Source organism: Rhamphochromis longiceps, linkage group LG13 (assembly GCF_057381845.1).
Source record: "Rhamphochromis longiceps isolate RC_006_pf linkage group LG13, R_longiceps_female_GT1.1, whole genome shotgun sequence".
Classification (NCBI taxonomy): Eukaryota; Metazoa; Chordata; class Actinopteri; order Cichliformes; family Cichlidae; genus Rhamphochromis; species Rhamphochromis longiceps.
The window spans coordinates 15,447,595-15,468,541 of NC_140569.1; the positions used below are offsets into that span (position 1 = coordinate 15,447,595).

Here is a 20,947-nt window from a genome sequence, read left to right on the forward strand (position 1 = left end):
TTTCATAAAGCAACTCTCCCATTTTAGATGGCAGTTGTGAAATGAGAAAGATTGAATCCATTTATCAACGTGAAGAAGAAGAGCAAGAAAAACTATATTCAAACAGAAACAGAGGAGTGTATTGTCAGAAAAGATGTGCAGGTTTTGAGACGATAAATTACACTGGCCTTACTGCTCAATGAAGTAAAACAGCATGCAGAATCATCTTGGACAGTTTGCAGGTGTAACAGTTCATAGAGCAAGTTTTAGAAGAAAAACAAAGGTTCAAATAATACAGTGTTGAAGGACAAAAAGTTGTTATTTTAAAATGGTCTATTCATACTATTGGCTATAGTTACTGTTTCTGAAGACAACCAATCCTCAAGGACATTTTAGCTTAAAAATAAATCTGTAAAATAGGAGCTGTTCTCTTTTACAAAGAATGACACGCTATTCATCCTCGGAGATATTATTGTGGCCTGCACTGGAATGACTGCCTGCATTAATAACACTTTCATCAAAAATACAGCCACGTTACTGACACATCAATAACGTGTTGTTTGGATGATACTAAAAGAATTCTGTTCGGTTTCCCTTCGGGTATGCTATTGTGCTGTCGCTGAATAATTGCTCTGTCTCTGTGGCACCCGGGAGCAGGAATCCACGCCATGCTTCACAGTGATGGGAACCAATTTATTAATGTGGTCTTCACGTAAGTAGATTACCTGGCTCGGGAACAACCGGTTGACAAAAACACAGAGGCAGTGTGAGCACAATGTGAGAACAGTGCTGTGCAAAACAGCCCAAAATGTCAGTCTCATAACTGTGCCATTCATCGGAATCCAGGATCCAACACAATGGCTATCCTCAATTTTAAAGTAACCTTCACTTCACTGCTAGTACACTTACAATCCACTGTCTTGTATTATATACTGTACATATTAATATAGAACGCAGATTAATACCACAAAAATTGAAATATATATTCTTTAAATACAAAACTGTAAAAAAGTCTTGTGCCACCCACCTTTTCTTTACATTTTGCTTCTAAGCAGCCAGACTTTTTCTTTTGTTTTTGTTTTTTTTAAACGTGGTGTTGAAAAATAGATATCCTGGCTTTTATGAAGGAAACTTTTCTTAACAGTCCAGTCCTTTGTACATGACCATCATTTTCCATTTTCAGAGGATTTATGTTTTTGTTAGTTAAGCCAATCAGCACAGACCTATGCATCAATCAAGCACAAGCATGGTTTGAATCCATCATCTGTTTGCTTGCATCTTCTGCTGCATTTGCATTGGTTTTCTTCAACTATTCTGGCTTCCTCCCACAGTCCAAAGACATATTACTTATTGGTATTGTAATTGTAAATGTACCCCCTACTAATTTTCCAGTGATTCAAGATCTAAAGGAGGATTAATTGGTGTTTCTAGGCTAATAAATAAATTAAATAAACTGACAGTGATAAGACAATACCTCAAGGTTGAAATTGTATCTGCACACCCTTTATTGTTTATATATTGTTAAGTAAGTAAGTAAATAAGTTTAGTTAATGGTGTTTGGTCTACAGATCACAAAAATCTAATTAAATGCTAAATCTATATATGCATATGTCTTTATGTTGTCAGTATATGAAACTGATACCCAAGAACTCATATTGTCTTTGCTGTTCATACATACATCCTGCTAAAAATGTGTCCCGTCTGTAAAAGACAACTTGTGTCAGCCTCATATGTATCATTCTTGAGGCCTTAAGCTGGATTTTTTGCTCTTCCTACTGCAGCAACCGCATCCAAAAAATAACACATTTGGGCCTCGGCGTGAAGACCGAGATAAGCTGAGGTGGTGGTAAGCGTGAACCACCTCAGGTGAGCTTTATAGGCAGCAGGCCCTCCAATCTAGGCAAGCAACACAATCACACCAGACCATGGAAAACATTATCTACCCAAAAGCAATGGACCTCATGTGATGACCTTTTCCCTTTGATATTTAAAACCCCTCTGTTGTAATTCCATGCCAGATTCACCAAATTTGAGCAGATCCTCAAATTTGGTGAATCGTAAAAACCTCCTTTACGTTGTCGTTCTTGGTGACTTATTATTAGAAACATGCTGTATCCCAAATTGCTCCACTGGAACCTTTAATGGGAACATTTTATTCCCAAGAGTTAAAATACATGAATAATATTTATAAACCCACAACAGGAAGAAAGAAAAACAAAAATGAAAAATCCTTACCCTTCTAGTTAAATTTTACCTCACTTATTTAAGATGATTTCTTTAGCATACTGGACTCCCAAAGTCATTCTTCACAACTCTGAAGTCATATTTATTTTTCTGTAGTGAAAAAAACGAAGGTTATTTGTAAGAGAAATGTTTCAGCTTTGGCAATCGTGGCTTTGGTAAAACTTTGGAATGGAGCAGGAGAGGACCTATTCAAAGGTTTTTCTCAGTTGGTCTTTAAGTCTGAGTGGGGTATGAAAGACTGTGCACAGCTTGCAACAAGCTGCATGGTGTGATTGCCAGGAAGAGGCAGAGCTGACATGTTATCACTTCCCTACATAGTGGGTCTGCCTGAGGGTTGTGAGCTGCTGCGAAATGACAAAGAGGGTGTGAAGGCATCTGAAGTGTGCAGATTAGTATAAAGGTACATCCACATGTAGACAGGAAGAATGACAGAAGGGTTTGTAGAAACAATACATAGTGATAGCTAGGCATGATAAGAATTAGAGATTCCAATTCCATTGTCGAAGAAAACCGAGATTATGATTTTTGGTAGTAATGCCCTTCGTGCCAAACTCCGCGATGCCTTTGGTTTTCTTAGTTGTTCTCTCTCTGATACTGTCAGGAATCTGGGTGTCTTATTTGACAGCTCCTTTTCACTTGACAAACAAGTGTCTGCTGTTGTCAGATCTAGTTTTTACCAGCTTCGTCTTATCTCTAAGGCTAGGCGCTATATCCCGCATAAAGACCTCGAAAAGCTCATCCACGCCTTTGTAACGTCGAGGCTAGACTATTGTAATTCACTTTATTGTGGTCTCCACTCTTCCCTTTTACAGAGATTACAGACAGTTCAGAATGCTGCAGCTCGCATTCTAACTAAAACCAGCAAGTTTGCCCACATTACTCCTGTCCTTGCCGATCTGCACTGGTTGCCTGTCAAATATCGTATTCAATTTAAAATTTTGTTGTTTACTTTTAAAATTACTAACAACACTGCACCCAGCTACCTTAAGGACCTTTTAAACCCTTATGCTCCTGCTAGGGCTTTAAGGTCATCGTCACAGTTACTGCTGGCTCAGCCCAGATCTCGACTTAAGACTAGAGGTGATCGATCGTTTGCTCTTGTCGCACCTGTGCTGTGGAACAATCTCCCGATTGGCATCCGGGCATCTGATTCTATTCATTCTTTTAAATCACAGCTTAAAACATATCTTTTTAAACTTGCCTTCTCCACCTTTTAATTGCTGGTTTGTTTGTTTGTTTGTTTGGTTGCTGTGACCTATTGACCTCTTGTATTAATTCCCTCCTATCTTTCTATTGGTGTCTTTTATTATGGTGGTACAGCTTTTATCTTGCTATTACCCATGTGCTGTAGTCATTCTTATTGGTAGCTTTTATCTATGAACATAACTCGTTATTTTTATTTATCCGTTATCAATGTTTGAACCTTTTATTGTTTTATGTAAAGCACTTTGGTATGCCCAAGGCTTTTAAATGTGCTCTATAAATAAAGATTGTTGTTGTTGTTGTTGTTGTTGTCGATATCACTTATCAATTTGATTCTTCATTGGCTCTGTTTTGAAAGTCACCACCAGCATGCAGCAATAAAGAAATTACATTCATGCAAATATATTGTATGCTGTGGAAACGTTTATGCATGTTTGTTGAGGTATTTCCCCTCTTTGTTGTGATCAGTGTTGGAGTCGTTACTCAAAAAAAGGTCATTATTACACATATTACACACAACACTTAAAAGTAATGTGGTACATTACTTAATTACTCCCGGCAAAAAGTAATTCGTTATAGCCTACTACTCGTTACATTACTTTCACATTGCTCTGTAAAATAACTCTGTAAAACAGTTGAAACACACGCTCTCATAATCACCATTTAACAATAGAAATCTGAGACTACAACACCGCACACAATTCCTAATGAGGATACACATATCTAAGATCTTTGTCTTCGTAGAATACAAAGATGCCCGCACAAAACAAAGATAAAAACCAGCATAAAAAGGCGACTGTGAACAGGTAGAAACGGAAGTTGCAGCCTGGCTGCTGATTGATTGTTATGTGTTGAAGTCGAGGGTCTGGCTGCTGAGGTTGGCATTCACTCCGGGTTCTTGGCTAGCTTAGCGTTAGCTTGGCAGATGCTTGCGAACCAAAGTTGTGTTAGTAGCATGTTGCGTTAGTTTCTGTCCTTGATGCAGTTTTCCACTTTGCCACTTACGTTTCCTTTTACGCAAAAAAATAAAAAATAAAAGTCAATATCCATGCAGTAGACTGTGTTGCTATTTTCCTCCACAAACACTAGAACTGAAATCAGTTTAGGAAGTGGACTACTAGCAACTGGTTTTCTACATGAACTGGTTCTCAATTCCCATTCCTACTGATAGTTTCAAAGAGTCAATTATGCATAATGCAATATCATATAGTGAACAGGGCCAAATTCACTTTTCATTTCTTTCGTATTCAGATGAGCAAAGATGCCATCAAGAGAGAGAGTGGGAGAGCGAGAGAAAGTAAACGAGAGAAAGAAAAATAAAGAGAGGAGGAAGATGCTGGCACATCTACAGGCAGCAGAGAATCCTGGTGTCAACATTAGGGAGGGTGAATGACATGCTGCTGAGAAGCGTGGGCAGCACACAGGTGTCAGCGAGCACTTTGCCCCAGGGCCAATGGAGAAGTGATGCTTACGAGACAAGGCAGAGGCGTATAATCCTTGTCGAGCACCACAGGGGCCTCTGTTACAGTGTCTACTATCCTTCTACCTCGCCTTCCCTTTTCTTTCATGCACTGCATCACAGCCAGAACAAGAGGTGAGGGATGGTGACCTTGCTGAGTCTCTGCTACGGTCCGTGCTCCTTTGGTGGATATGCAGATTTAGTGCCACGGAAGGTCTGGATCAACCTCAAATCCTAGACGTGAGTCATTTAACTGTAAAGTGTTCACAAGCAAATTGCATAAACAGTGTGCAAATGTCCATAAATACATACTCGGGAAACTGTTGCAATACATTTCCTACCTGAATGTTGATGTTGGCAGTACGCTTCAGTTTTGGTTCAACAATTATAAATCAGTCTAACTCAATAACTGTTGAGGTGGATTTGTGCTCGAGAGTTTGTTAGTTAGCTCTTGTGTCACCCTGGTGTGAACTTGTTTGTTCCTGCCTGGAAACAAATTCTACGAATGACAAACATTGACTCATCTGACTTGCACTAAATTATATATAGGGAATGTATTTAAGCTCCTGCTTGAACACAAGTTGGCACAGAGGAAAAACACTCAATGTTCATGCTCTCCATTAAGGCGGCAAATTTAAGGAATTTTGACAGCCCAGGCAAAGTCAGCTCAGTCACAGCATGATTTACACAGTGAGTAGCCTGTTCGGGTGAATCTTATCACGGGATATTAAAATTAATTAGTTGGCAACATAAAAAAAATTTAAAAAAAATGTGGAGGACTTCTATAGTGTTGCATGTATTTATGAGAGCCTTGTTCTAGATATTGGGAACTGTACAGCAGTGTAGTTAGCCAATTTATTTTAAAAATGAACAGTCCTTCAAATTTTCAGAACACCATCCAGGTTCACCCCATAGCTGCACTATAACCATTTTGCTTTTTTAATGTTTATGAATATTTTGCTTGATTAATTTCTGACTTCTCAGAGGTCCAGTCTGTTGGCTCAAATTTGAGTATAAAAGCCTGTATTCAGTTCATTTGCCCAACAAATAACCATATGATTTTAAGTTTTAAACAAGTTTTTGACACTTTTCTAAAATATTCACGTTTTATTGTTTTTATGGAAGGTGATGATAAGAATCAATTTAATAAAAATGAATGTATCAACATATACAGTATAATGTATTCAAGGCCAAAAGTATTCCTCTTTTTTTAAGCATGTCAACATAAAAAGCTAACAACTCTTTCATATAATGTAATATCACTGCACTGAGAGTTTATAGTCTTGTGTGCTATTGACTGAAGGTCAGACTTTAAAGATTACATGCTATGTTTGGCAAGACCAAAGAGGGGTGGAGAAACAAAGTGGGAATAGGCAAGTGAGAAACAGAGATAAAGGTATTATAGGGTCCCTGGACCACTCAAGATATTCGAAAGGTTTTGAAAACTAGTGCCATGATAGCTTAGATATTTCAAAGTTATCTTTTTTGGCAAGACTCAATTCTCTTCCTAGAATACACAATATAATACAACCAATGTGAAGAAAAAAAAAGATCCAAAAAGCCCACAATAAAAGCACAGCATAAGCTGTAATTCTGTCTGTTGAAAGTACACATTAAGTAGCATTAACAAATCAAATAGATACAGAATACATCTACTCCTTAAGAGCCCTCTACACTCAACAAAAATATAAAATTGACATTTCAACTGCTTTACTGCCTTCTGCTGTTACATATACAGAAAATGGAAATCACAAAATATGATGCATGAGTTTGCTTTGAGCAAAGTAGGAGTGCGGAAACTTATATGTGTAAGCGAGAGCCTATTTTCAAGCAATATAGAGCTAGAACCCCCCCCCCCAATATATTATTAGATTAACCAGAGAGTCAAAGGCATTATTTCAACCGAGAAACAACACTGTGCAATGATTCAGACATACTGTGGCAGCTCGAATCTGAAGGCAGATAATAGATATTACTATAACCAGATAGCATCAGATAGCATTAGAGACAAATGGAAATACCTTATAGCTAAAAACCTTTAGAAGTTTAAAAAATAGCAGGTGGTAAAGACAGCAGATATTACAGCTATGCTTATGAAAATGGAAGTGCACATTTACATCAAGACTAGAGTGGTGAAATGCAACAGCCTGATCATTTTTAGCACCTGCTGTAAGATCATTGCTGTATCTCATGCTCCTAATCATTCCTTTCTTCTTCTTGCACTATTTATTGTGGCGACCCTTTCATAAATGTGAACTGATTGAGCTAATAAAAGAAAACACTCATTTAAAGTAACATAAAGCAAGTTCTGACTGCTTAGAGGGTGAAGTGTAGATTCCAGAAAGAAAAAAAAACCTTATTGTGTAAGCTGTCTGCTGGAAATGACTGCCTTTGGAGTTGTATAGGCTACTTTACAAGTAAGCAAACAGAAGAACAAAGAACATACTGATTGCCACTTTAAATGTACAATCATGCCATCTTTATAATATGATGGTAAAAGTAGATTGTAACCATCTAATGATGTTGCTGCAATCTGTGTTATTAACAATTAATTTTACAATAACAATCAGTTTTGACAAGAAAACACTTTCTTCATTTTTTTGAGAAAGACGAGGCCAACACAGTTGTAATGTGAGAAAATGTCTGGGTCACGTCCTTCTGCAAATTGCATCTGAATAAAATAAAGCGCCTCTGTTAATGTACAGCACTCTAGTTTAAACTCTTAACAGCTGAAGTGCAATAACCTTTTGCCAAGTATTGTTCAACTTCTATACTGTGGCAACATATTATGTTTTTGTTTTAATTATACATCTTATTTAGCAATCACTATAGTTCAAGCTATTTCACCATTTTTGAGACAATATTGTTACATTACATGTTCATCTAAAAGTGTAATTTGGCACTTTTCAATTTATGGCTCGAGTGCAAATATCTCCCTCGAGGTTGCCAGCACTGCACAGGCAATGTGACATACTTGCAAGCTTTCAAATACAATATTATCATTAATGTAGAGCAGTTCAAAAAGACACATGTTTTTCTTGAAACGATCAAGGCTTCCCCATATTCCTAAGTTTGTGTACAATTGAAAAATCCATTACCCACGCCAGCAAAGTCTCTCTCAGCTGTATACCAAATGTAATGCAGGCAGATATTAACAAGCAATGTTTATGAACGTGTGACTCACAGTTACCAATAGGTTCTTGGAAAAAAGAGAATCTAACAAACAACTAATAAACTTCTTAGAAATCTGACACTCCTGGCATGAAGTGATGCTTAACTATGTGTTTTCAAATTATAGCATCCTGTTCTATAAAATGAGAGAACAATGTTTACAGCTTTTTCTGATCATGCTCCTCCCTGTGCTGTACTACGAGGGACTTATCCACCAGACGAAGAATTTCATTTGTATTCACAGCAGCCTTTTTTTCTTCGTTCCACAAGAAAGAAAAGCGGCTTTAATATGAAAAATATGAAAATACGAAAAACACTGGCAAAGCTGGCAAATTAACATTTACTGTGCAGCCAGACGCTGTTTGCCAGGTTAGCCATGTCAGCCCACAGGACATCACTTCACATATCATCCACCGGGTTATTTCGCATACAAGAGGAGCAAGCAATGTTTGGATGCTGGCGGATGACTGTGTTGTCCAAACTAAGGCCAGCTTTTTGAGGCTTGCAATGTGATACCACAAGGTGCCATGAGGGCACTGCTGCCCTTCTGCATGTTTTACACTCAAATTAGCCACTCTACTACATCAACACCTGGAGGTTTTACTCACAGAAAGAGATTAGTACTACTCTACCTAGCAGAATAGAGAAAAGGCAGCATACAAACTCTGTTGGGCTGGTCAGCACAAACTATAAAGACCCCTTTTTAATGTTGTGTGTGAGGGTCCAGTCACATGTCTGAAGTCGGCACATGAGAAGATAAAAATACTTTGCTTTAATACTGGACACCATGACATGATGTGGTATTGAAAAGGAGACAGCCAGCTGGGATTTACTTGCCTAAAAAACTGTAAAAACTGAACTGAGTTCGTATTGGTTGGAAGCATTATGGGAATCTTGTGAGCCCAAATTCACTCAAGCAAGAAGGACACAGATGTCTTTTTCAGAAATACTTTATATAGCAATGAAGATATAAAGAAGAACAATGTGAGTTCTTATTTCTTTATACTGAATTAGCATGTCCTAAAATATTGTGATACATGGGGGGAGCTCAAAACTAAAGTCAGATATGATATTAAATATGAATTCTGTTCATATTTGATATGTGAGTCATGGCATAAACTAAGAGACTATTATAGTTCATGTTCTGCCAAACTGCAAAACACTTTCTTCCCCCAAGCCGTCAGACTCCTGAACACTCAGTGACTGGACTGAGACACACACACACACACCTTCATACACATCACTGCCTCAAGCACTTATCTACACAATCTCATACACAGACACACATGCATACCTTCATACATCAAGTTACTTTTTGCACAACTCACTGTCATTGTTGCACTTTTCTATTGCACTGTTGTGTCTGTATTGTTCTGTTCTGTCTGGTGTTGCACTTTGTTTTTTGCAATTTTTGCACACTTGCACTTTATGTAGTCCTGTGTTGATTGACTGTTATATGTTATATGTACTGTAGCACCATTTTAGGAACATTGTCTTGCTTCACTGTGTACTGTACCACTTCACGCGATTGAAATGACAATAAAGCCACTTGACTTGATTTATCATTGGGCTGCACATGGCCGACTGAAAACTTCATCTATCAAACGCAAACAACGTTTCTACACATAATTGCTCTATATTGTTATTGAGTCTTATTTGGAAAGTTAGTGTGAGCCTATAATAGTTATCATACTGCTGTCTTTCCCAGCTCTCAGCATGGACCTTTATGTGATATTTGGGATTTGTGTGGTGAATGAGACGTGTCTGTTAGACAGCCAAGTGATGCCTGCCTGTTTAGCAGAGACAAGTGAAAGGTCAGTGTGTTTCTAGTGTTTAGATGTTTAAGGCTCAGGGCACCAGACTCAAACTTGTGGCTAAAAATCAATCATGCCCTTCAGCAGCATGAAAGAGCTCCCCAACTTACAGCTGTGATTCAGGAGGAGGAAGAAAGGATAGCAGAAAAGCATGACAGATAGATGGAAAAAGAGAGGGCTTTTTCCCCTTCTTTAAATGTAGGTTTTCAGAGAGGCATAGTGGCGGTTGTGTGGGTGAGCATGCTGTACGGTTTACAGCTAACCCTTTAAATGCTTGGCAATAACGATAGCTGAGTAGGCTGTGAACACCTCTATCACTTGTATAAATGTCTGGCAAAACAACAGTCCCAAGAAGGCTGCCAATAAAAGTGATGTATGCTATGAAAGCCTGTCATCTGACTAATTATTTAAGAATTACAACCTTGTCTGAAATGAAAATGTGATTTGGATTGGTTCTGTCTAAAAATGATAAAAGCAGTTTTCCACCTGATGTCAGGAACAGTTGATGGAGGATATGTAGTTGAGTAGCATCTTCCTGTTTAGTTATCTAAAATGAGCAGTAATAGTTTTGTGGAGTACATCCTTATATAGGCTAACTCAGTGTTTTTTGATTAGTAGCAAATGGCTGTGGAGTCCAGCATGACTGGTATTTCAAACTACAGGGTATCTTGCAAGTTGAGGCATAGTGTAGCCATTTATGAATCAGATTACTGAGAACATTAAATCAGTCACTGTGGTCAGAGGGCATCTATAGGGAATTTATGCAGTGCTGTGGTCTATAAATATAACAAAACTGCAGACTAAAATACTACAGTATTACACGCTATAAACTATAAACTATGTCTCTCTCAACCACCCAGGTTAGGAGGGAACTGAGGAGGATTAATGGCAAGAAGGCAGCGGGCCCAGATGGCATCAGCTCGAGGGTCGTCAGGTCCTGCGCGGACCAACTGTGTGGGGTGATGGAGCACCTCTTCAACCTGAGCCTGAGGTTGGGAAGAGTCCCACAGCTCTGGAAAACCTCCTGTGTTGTACCAGTGCCAAAGACTTCACGCCCCAAGGACCTCAACAGCTACAGGCCGGTGGCTCTGACATCCCACCTGATGAAGACCCTGGAGTGGTTGGTCCTGGCTCAGCTTCGGCGCCTAACAAGCTCATCACTGGACCCACTTCAGTTTGCCTACCAGCCTGGCATTGGCGCGGATGATGCCGTCATTCACCTCCTACATCGTTCCCTCGCTCACCTGGAGACCGCTGGAAGCACTGTGAGAATCATGTTCTTTGATTTCTCCAGTGCCTTCAACACTATTCTTCCCTCGGTTCTGAAGGACAAGCTGGAGAACTCTGGAGTGGACCATCACCTCACTACCTGGATTTTGGACTACCTCACCGACCGACCACAGTATGTGAGGACTCAGGGCTGTGTGTCGGACAGGGTCGTCTGCAGTACGGGGGCCCCACAGGGAACGGTTCTGGCTCCGTTCCTCTTCACCATCTACACTGCAGACTTCTCCCACAATTCCACCCAGTGCTTCCTGCAGAAGTTCTCTGATGACTCTGCAATAGTCGGCCTCATCACTGATGGGGACGACAAGGAGTACAGAGGACTGACTCAAGACTTTGTGGACTGGTGCCAGCTGAACTACCTCCAGATCAACGCCAGTAAAACCAAGGAGCTGGTGGTAGACTTCCGCAGGCACAAGCATTCTCCACTGCAACCACTGAACATCCAGGGTATGGACATTGAGGCTGTGGACAGCTACAGGTACCTTGGTGTTCATCTGAACAACAGACTGGACTGGACTCATAACTCAGACGCCCTCTACAGGAAAGGGCAGAGCAGGCTGTACCTGCTGCGGAGACTCAGGTCGTTTGGAGTGGAGGGCCCACTCCTGAAGACCTTCTATGACTCTGTCGTGGCTTCTGCTATCTTTTATGGCGTGGTCTGCTGGGGCGGCAGCATCTCTGCTGGGGACAGGAAGAGACTGAACAGGGTGATCCGAAGGGCCAGCTCTGTTCTAGGATGCCCTCTGGACCCAGTGGAGGTGGTGAGTGACAGGAGAATGGCGGCTAAGCTGTCATCCCTGTTGGACAACGTCTCCCACCCCATGCAGCAGACTGTGACAGCACTGAGCAGCTCCTTCAGTGGGAGACTGCGGCACCCACGGTGTGGGACGGAGAGATTTCGCAGGTCTTTCCTCCCCACTGCTGTCAGACTCCACAACAAAGACTTTAACTGAACAAACACACACATCCACACATGTGCAATAACACTAAGTGCAATAATCTTTTCTGGCATCGTTGTATTTTTACTCAGTTGTATATAGCATTCGTATTCTATTTTTATCTTATTGTATATTTTTATTCTATTTTATTCTACTGTATATAGTATATTATTTTATTCTATTCTGTACAGCTGTGTACTGTATTTATTCTTATTGTATTCTAATTTTTGCGTCATAACTTTTGCACTGTCCACTTCCTGCTGTGACAAAACAAATTTCCCACGTGTGGGACTAATAAAGGTTATCTTATCTTATTACCACTGACATTCACATTAAGGACCAGAGTAACAACGTCTAATGAAGAAACAGGGAAAAGTTATGTTTCAAAGCTGTACAAAGTTGTTTGTAAAGGACTGTGCTTAAGCCTTGAGCCATAGCTAAATTCTTTATATTTTGCTAGAAAAATGGAAAATAGGTGTAGTGAATTATTGAAATCTGTTCAAACATACATGAGAATACTGTATATAAAAGAAAGACAGGGTTTGAAGAACTAATGAGCTTGAAAGTCAATATTTGGTATGAACACCATCATTGTTCGACACACCCTGAATTCTCTTAGGTGGGCTTTCTTTTTATTTCTTAGATAAGTCTTCAGAAATAGTTCTCCGGGTTTCTTGAAAAACACATTCAAAGCTCTTCTTTGGATGCTGGAGGCGTTTTATTCTGTTCTCTCTCAAGACTGGTTCAATAATCTTGAGGTCCATGGTCTGACGGGAGGCAATCCATGACTGATAGTGTTCCATTATGTGTTTTTCTATCCAGGTATGCTTTTACTACATGGGCAGTGTGTTTCAAATCATTGTCATTGTGAAAAATGAAGCCGTTGCCAATCAGAGGTTTTCCAGATTGTATGATACGGTGGATTCAACGCTAAAGATAGTTTTCTGCATTCAAAATTCCAGCAATTTTGACAAGACCCCCCACATTACTAGGGATGGGTACTGGTATCCGGTGCCATGATGGCACCGGTTCTGACATAAATGGTAGTAACCAGACCAAAAAGCAGCGCACATTTCGGTGCTTTATTTCGGTGCTTTTTTTTCCTGAGATGTGATACGTATCACATGTGATACATATCACATCTCAGCTAGATTCTAGCCAATCATTTTACGTTTCCGAGGATAGTAGGCGGGCCCAGGTTCTTTTAGAGCAGAGCTACAGATTAAAAATGCCCAAGGCGAAGCGGTCGAAAGTCTGGCTGTACTTCATAGCAAAATACGCAAACTCAGCAGCCTGCAACAAGTGCTTTAACAGTAGCACCCCCAGGCTTCTACCTTTCTACCTTTAAAACCCGGAGAGCAGCCAAATGGCTGGTAGGCTTTTAGCTAAGCTTTAGCTTCAGCCAAGTGGAAGCTAAATTGGCTAGTCATTCATATGTGTATTAGGTTGTTACCTGGGAATTCTGGAGGGAGGGGAGTGGGGGTTTGAGTGGATTGAGGAATTTCCCTGCGAATCTTGTTGACTGTGCCGAGGATGGTGGTTTTCCGTCTAAGAAGTTTTTGCGCAAGTGAAAGCGATGTGAAAAAATTGTCCGTGGTAACATTTCTGCCCTTGTCTAGGAATGGTTCCATCAGCCTCATTACTACATTTTCAGAAAGTCTCTCCCCAGTGGGACGATTGGGGTCCTTGCCAAGATATGGGAAGACATTGCAAATGTACTTGGATTTTAGGTCGCAAGCCACCCAAAACTTGATCCCAAACTTGTCAGGTTTACTTGCAATATACTGCAGGAAACAGCACCGAGTCTTTGATGGGAAAAGCTGTTCATCAACGGTCATATGTAGACCAGGGTTGTAGCACGTGATGCAGTTGGTGACAAATGATCCCCACACACTGGAAATTGCAGCGAACTTATCAGTCTTTGCTCGATCACTGTGGGTGGACTTGTCATCAAAGCGTAGGTGTTGCATGATGTCTTGGAAGCGGTTTCGTGCCATAGTTCCAATTATCTGTGGGTTTCCCAGGTTTGCTGACCAGCAGTCATTTAGAGATGGAACCCTGTTAACCACCCGCAAGATGACAATTGCAATAAATGCCATTAGTTCAGGGAGGTCCATGAACCAATGAACATGCTCCATGCACCACTCAGCAGGCCATTTGTAAATATGTGTACAAATGGTTGGTTTTTTGTACTGTTTTTATCAATAAATCTCAGCAACAAAGGACATACACCCATGTGTGTTGATTTCTCCCTAAGATGGCAAACTGAAACACTCCAAGTTGGTGACTTTTGGAGATTTATTTCCCTGGATGATTGAGAATGCATCAAGATGAAACACAAAAGGAAGTTCACAGCTTTTAGCAGCTCCCCCACCCCCTCAATCACACACCCCCACTCCCCTCCCTCCAGAATTCCCAGGTAACAACCTAATATACATATGAATGACTAGCCAATTTAGCTTCCACTTGGCTGAAGCTAAAGCTTAGCTAAAAGCCTACCAGCCATTTGGCTGCTCTCCGGGTTTTAAAGGTAGAAAAGCCAAATGGCTGCTCTCCGGGAGTTTAAGTTAAGCTGATACTGGAGGTAACACCTCGAATCTGATGAAACACTTGGCGACGCATAGCGTTTTTTTAAAAGCCGAGAAATGCGCCGTATTTGATAGCTTGCTGCGAGACCTCACACCGAGCACATGTACTGCGGGTGTGGTGCCTGTTATCGGACCTGGAGTTAGCAACATCCCCCAAAAACCCGAAGAGTAGAGTCCTGGCCCGTAGCCCTGCCAGAAATGATGACGGATGATGATGGCAGCAGCAGCCGTTCTTCTCTGCGTGAGTAGCTTAATGTTGTTCGTGTGTAATTTACGTTGAGTAGGTTAACCGCGTTATTACATTAATGCATGTAAGGTGAACTAGCAAACACCATCATAGCTACATGCAGCTGTCTTCTTGTTTGATGGCAGATACTCCCTTCACCCTGGCCAAAAAGGCTAAAATGACCAAAGAAAAAGTGGAAAACAGTTAAACATGAGAGGTTTTAGGACACAGTTTGCGTTTTTTCCATTGTTTAAGCACTGCTTCCATCCAAGAGTGATACCATATATGCCCTATAGCTGCAGAAAAGGCTAACATTGATATCTTTTTACAAAAAAAACAGCTGAACATTAGAGGTTTTTGGACCAATTTTGTGTTCTCCATTCTTTAAGCACCGGTTTGAGCACCGTTTAAGCACCGGCACCGTTTCAAAAGTATCAGTTTGGTACTGGTATCGGATAAAACCTAAACGATACCCATCCCTACACATTACTGGCATAAATTCAGCCCCAGTTAACAACAGAGCTTCCACTATGTTTTACAGACAGCTGTAGACATTCACTGTTGTATCTCTCTCCTGAACTCCTGTGTGTATGCTGATGACACTTTGAACTAGAAATTACAAATTTAGATTCATCACTGCATAAGAACTGCTGCCTCTGACTATCTCTCTAAGGGCTTATGTTATTTGGCACCCTGTTTTGTTTCCTTGACAGTAGATGGATCAACCGAAGGACCAGTCTCAGGTGTCTCAGGTCCAGTAGTACAGTAACAATCAATGTTTCCCTTTATTTCTTAAAGACACGGCGTTCATCTGCTGTTGTTAGTTCCTTTTAGGCCTAATGCTGCTTCTTGTCCTCTACAACGCACAGCATGCTGAGATATGCCAAGTTGTCAGCTAACAGCTCTTTGACAGTCACCTAGTATAGGTACTTGGTATTTGGGAAATACCTAGTATAGCATTTTATGCCAGTTTGACAGGCATAAAGAACTATTTAATTCCTGCCAAACTAGGTAGTCTTTGCCATTTTCACGGGTTCAACTAGAGAAATAGGAGCATATTGTGTGGTTTTGTGACAAGCTGCTGGTGACAATGTGCCTAAAATTTCTTTTCCTACATTCCCTGGGTCAGCCCTTAACTTTGGTGCCTTTAGTCAGCTTGAATGATTCACAGGTCAGTGTTTAGTAGCTTAAATAACAAAAATTCCCTGAAAATATTCAGGTACTGGACTGAAACTTTTTGAAAATCAACTATAAAAGGAAAAGTACAACAACAGTAACTTTATATAAGGTTGAGTGTTTAAAAGTGTTTTTACGTTCATTTACATTATGCAAATAAAGGATATGCACACATGTAAATTTAGCATACTGCCACTTTGTGTAATGGTTTAATTACTTGAGGTGGGAATGTGGGTGCAAGCACAAGCAGTGACACTATGTTGTTTATTGTGATAATGTTGACACTCTTCATTGTGCTAGCATTAAAAATAAGAGCATTGCTTGATGATGTGCTGTAGTGCTCTCACCAAGATTACTAAACTATTTATTGACAGGTATTGCATAACGGCCACATGATATTCTTTCCATTTAGTAAAAAAGGCCAACTATTGCAATCTCCTGGAAAGTGTGCAGGTAGAATGAAATGTATATCATTTATGATAGTTATTTTTCTGATACAACACAAAGTAGAAGGAAAATACTCTGTATAAAACTGAATATTTGCTAGAAAAACACAATTATTTCCAGAGACATGTGCTTAAAATAACACCTGGAAACAAATAGCATTACATGTTTAGTAATGCAACATATATGCAATGAGCATTTAGTTATAATGAGCACATAACTTACACCAAAGTGACAGCTGACATTTACAGAAATACATCCCTTTGCTGAGGAGAAAATGAAGAACTATAAAATGAGGAGAGACGCAAAGGGAAGAGAAAGTGAGAAAGAAACGGACAGAGATATAAGCTGAGAAGAAAAATTCGGGGGATGTGCGAGCTCGGCAAGGTAGGGGGGAGGGAGGAGGATGAAGTGGAGGAGAGCAAAATGACATACTCAGAAGCAGTGAGGCAAAAGTCTCATGTGATCTAGAGTAGATTTAGAAGGTGAAGTGCCGTGGGGGAGATAAGCAGCACGGGAAACTGCTCAGATCACAGGTTTGTAACATAGGGCCAGAGATGTAGCCTCAGTACAAGAAGGAGGATTCACATAGTGGGTCCATGTTAGATAGCAGCTTAGCCCTCCTCTCTAGTCACACACACAGAGAGAGAAAAAATATATTCAGTAAATATTCAGTTGCTTCCCATGTGCCCAGTGCTAAAGACTTCCCTAAAGGGTTGTGTGCGTGAGTTCCATTTAAAGGAGCCATTCACTCTGATTTAATGATAGAGCTCCAGAAAAATCTTTATCACCCAAAAAACCTGAGCAAAATCATTGTCTGCTCATTCACATTGATATAATTAATCTCTTCACAATCTTTCACATAAAAACACACTGGAAAGCCTTAAATGAATAGAGAATTAGTTCAAGCATATAATATATTTAAACAGTGTCAAATACTCATCCTGTTGCCTTGAAAAACTAAAGCATAGTAATTACATCATTCCAGTTGCTGAATCAACAAGTCAGCAAGGAACTGATGTCTGACAGTTCAGAAGGCAAAAAGAAGAGAAAATCTGCTGTGTGTGATTGAGAAGAGAAAGTGAGGATGAGAAGGGAAAAAGATAAAGTTTAATATACAATCTCAGTTCCAATAACTTTGAGATTCTGTGTAGAATGTCAAAATCTTATAAAAACCATATTTTAAAAATAGCCATTTGACACGTTTTACTATTTTATGAAAAATATTGACTCATTTTTAAATTGATGGCAAGCAATATGTCTCAAAAAGGAGCAAAAAAAAAGCCTGAAAAAGTCAGTTGTACTAATGAAAACAGGTGGAGGAACATTTTTGAACCAAACAGGTTAATTAGCACAAGATCAGTAACATGACTGGGTAGAAAAAGAACATCCTAAAGAGGCAGAGTTTCTCTAATATGAAGATGGACAGAGGTTCATCATCTGCAAAGAACTTCATACACAAATTGTGGAGAATAATGTTTCTCAACATGACATTGTGAAAACTAGAATATCTCATCATCTACAGGGCATAATATGATCATTTAAAATGAAAACAAATCATTGAAAACGTACAATTTTGTCACAGAAATCACTGCATGGGATCAGGAAAACTTCCACAAATTCTTATTTGTGAACTCCATTTATCATGCTATTCCCAGTTACAGGTTAAAGCTCTCTCATGAAAAGAAGAAGCCATGTGTAAACATGGTCCAGAAACATCATCCTCTCTGGGCCAAAGCTCATTTAAATGGGAGTGAGGCAAAATGGAAACTGGTCTCTGGTCAAACGAATCACAACTTTTTTTTTTTTTTTTAAAACACTGATGCCGAAGGAACCATGTGGCTTGTTATTAGCTCTCAGATCAAAAGCCCACAACTCTATGTGGGTGGACCAGTGCTTATGGAATTGGCAGCTTGCACATCTGGAAAGGCATGATCAGTGCTGAAAGGTACACACAAGTTATAGAGCAGCACATGTTCCCACTCAGCATCCAGCAAGACCTTCGGGGATAGTCTTACATATTTCAATAAGAAAACACTAAACTGCGTACTGCGTCGAGAAAATGGCTTCATAGTAGATATAGGTTTAAGTAAATATTGAGATAATGCTTTTATCTACATTTCAGACAGACAAAAACAACAAGATGTTTATCTAAACTCTTCTGAAAAGCAAGTGGTAACATGCCGCTAAAGCAGCAACTACGGCATAAGCCATTTATTTTATCCAGCATTGACTGGGAGCTTCTCATTTCCCTCTGACAGATGGAGGAGACCAACCATAAAGCAGTAGAAAAAAATCATTAAGTCAGCCAAAGCCCTGCAGAGTTGTTTTAATTGTGTGCTTTGGTGCTGTAGGCATAGCTCACCTGATTGCTGCTATAACTAACTGCCTTCACAGAGACAGACGAGATCTTCAGTGGACATTTAGAAAGTGATTTGTGTTCAGAAGGTTCCTTGGGGGGGGAGGACAATGTGGAGAGACAGAGTGACTGGGAATGAGGAGACAGATCATTGCGAGTGAGCAGATTGGATACTCTTCACTGGAGAGAACCTTGTCCAGCAGGAGAGGCTCAAGCACCTGGCTAATGCTTTCACGGCTCATAATTTACAGCAGGCCTTCCACTGCGTTTGGTTAGCATTGTTAATGTGAAACCCTACAGAGGTCTATGCCTGTGGTCTCAACCTTCTGAGTGTGCTTCAGACATACCACTTATTCAAAGCATTAATCAATAGCCTTTTAACAGCTATGTTGCTGTGCCTGTGTATCAATCATTGAATAAAGCTGAGCAACGGAGGAACGTGAGCACACACACAAAGTGCTGGATTATAAACCATCAGGGAATTATTTATTTGGTGTGCACACACTGAACCATATGAGGAATGCACATATACACACACTCTACCAGGTACAAATTACCAAAGGTGAGATAGGCTGAAAGACAAAGCCAGGCACAAACAATGAAATAAAACCTAAAGTGCTGCGTTGACAGGTTGGTGAGGACTTACTTTTCCCTGTCTTATGCATAAAGGCCTACCGAACTCTGTTGCAGAAGACAGTCTTGCCAACACTCCCTAGTCTAACCGACATAGAAGCTAGTAAATCAATCCACTTAAAACAAGCTTTACTTTAAGCTCCTAATGACCGCAATGTGCCAGGTAACTATGCCATCAGACCTTAACGCTTCACAGTCTGAATGCTGCAGAACTTGACCTACAGCGGCAAAAAAATAAATAAATAAATAAAAACAAAAAAAACAACCGTTAACACTAGTTTGCCCTCATCAAAGAATACTTTTCTCAGCAGTGTCAGCTGGCAGGTTAATAATCCATATTTATTTTGAATTATAGTTTAATTCTAATTACATTTATATAATTCAATTATGTATGACTTCTTGGCCTCCTTCTGAGTCAGAGTATTATCAGCCCACCCAACCTTGTAGATGAGCATGTCTATAGAGGGTATATTGTATGCGAATCCACTAGTCATCTTAGGCCACTGTAGATTATGTCTTCTCATCTTGCATCTTCCTCTGCAAGTTTAACAGTCTAAGTGGTTAATCTTGTCAAAAGAGACTCTTAATAAACTCAGAGGAAAGCCCTGTTTCTCCCACAGACAGACACAAATGTGATTTACAGCAGCGATGATATGCAGCATCTACCCTGCAGCTCTAATATATATTGATACATAAAACTCAGTGATCAGTCAAGCACAGAGAAGAGCATCATGGAGCTGGGAGATGCCGTATTAGAAATGATACCTCTTTGCAGAATATTCATGACATGAGAACAATAACGCAAACGGATCTCCTCAGCTTTTATATCCCCGGGAGAGCGCTTAGATCAGCGGGCCAAATGCTCCTGGTGCGACCTAGATCTCGGCTCAAGACCAGAGGTGACCAGGCATTCACCGCTGTCGCACCCTACCTCTGGAATAACCTCCCTCTAGCTATTCGGGCGTCTGATTCAATTCAATCTTTTAAATCTCGATTAAAAACGTATTTGTTTAGCCTTGCTTTCCCCGCCTCCTAGAGCCCGCATTTTTGGTGTACTGTAAGTTATCTTTTTCGCTTTATTAATATTTATAATGTTTTAACTTTCAGCCTTTCGGGTTGTGCCTACTATGCCTGGTGTATTATTGGTTAGTTATGTGACCCGCCTGTTAGTATATTTTATTTGTATTTGTATTTATTATTGCTCTAACTCGTTCTGTGAAGCACTTTGGCATACCTGTGGTTTTTTAAATGTGCTATATAAATAAAATTGTCATGTATTGTAAAGCCATCATTAACACAGTTATAAATGTTCATGAAATTGTGACCTCAAACCCTTTGTGCATATCACCAACTGCTTAAATATTGATCAGAATATTGGGGAAGATGAATGTGATGTGACCACAGACACAAATGTGTCTTCAGGTGT

General features: G+C 40.0%; 1 protein-coding gene across 1 annotated transcript in view; it reads right to left on the reverse strand.

Annotated features, from left to right (window-relative positions):
* LOC146655540 (protocadherin-15-like) overlaps positions 1-20,947 on the reverse strand; it is a 218,506-nt gene that overhangs the window by 34,217 nt on the left and 163,342 nt on the right. The window lies entirely within an intron of this gene.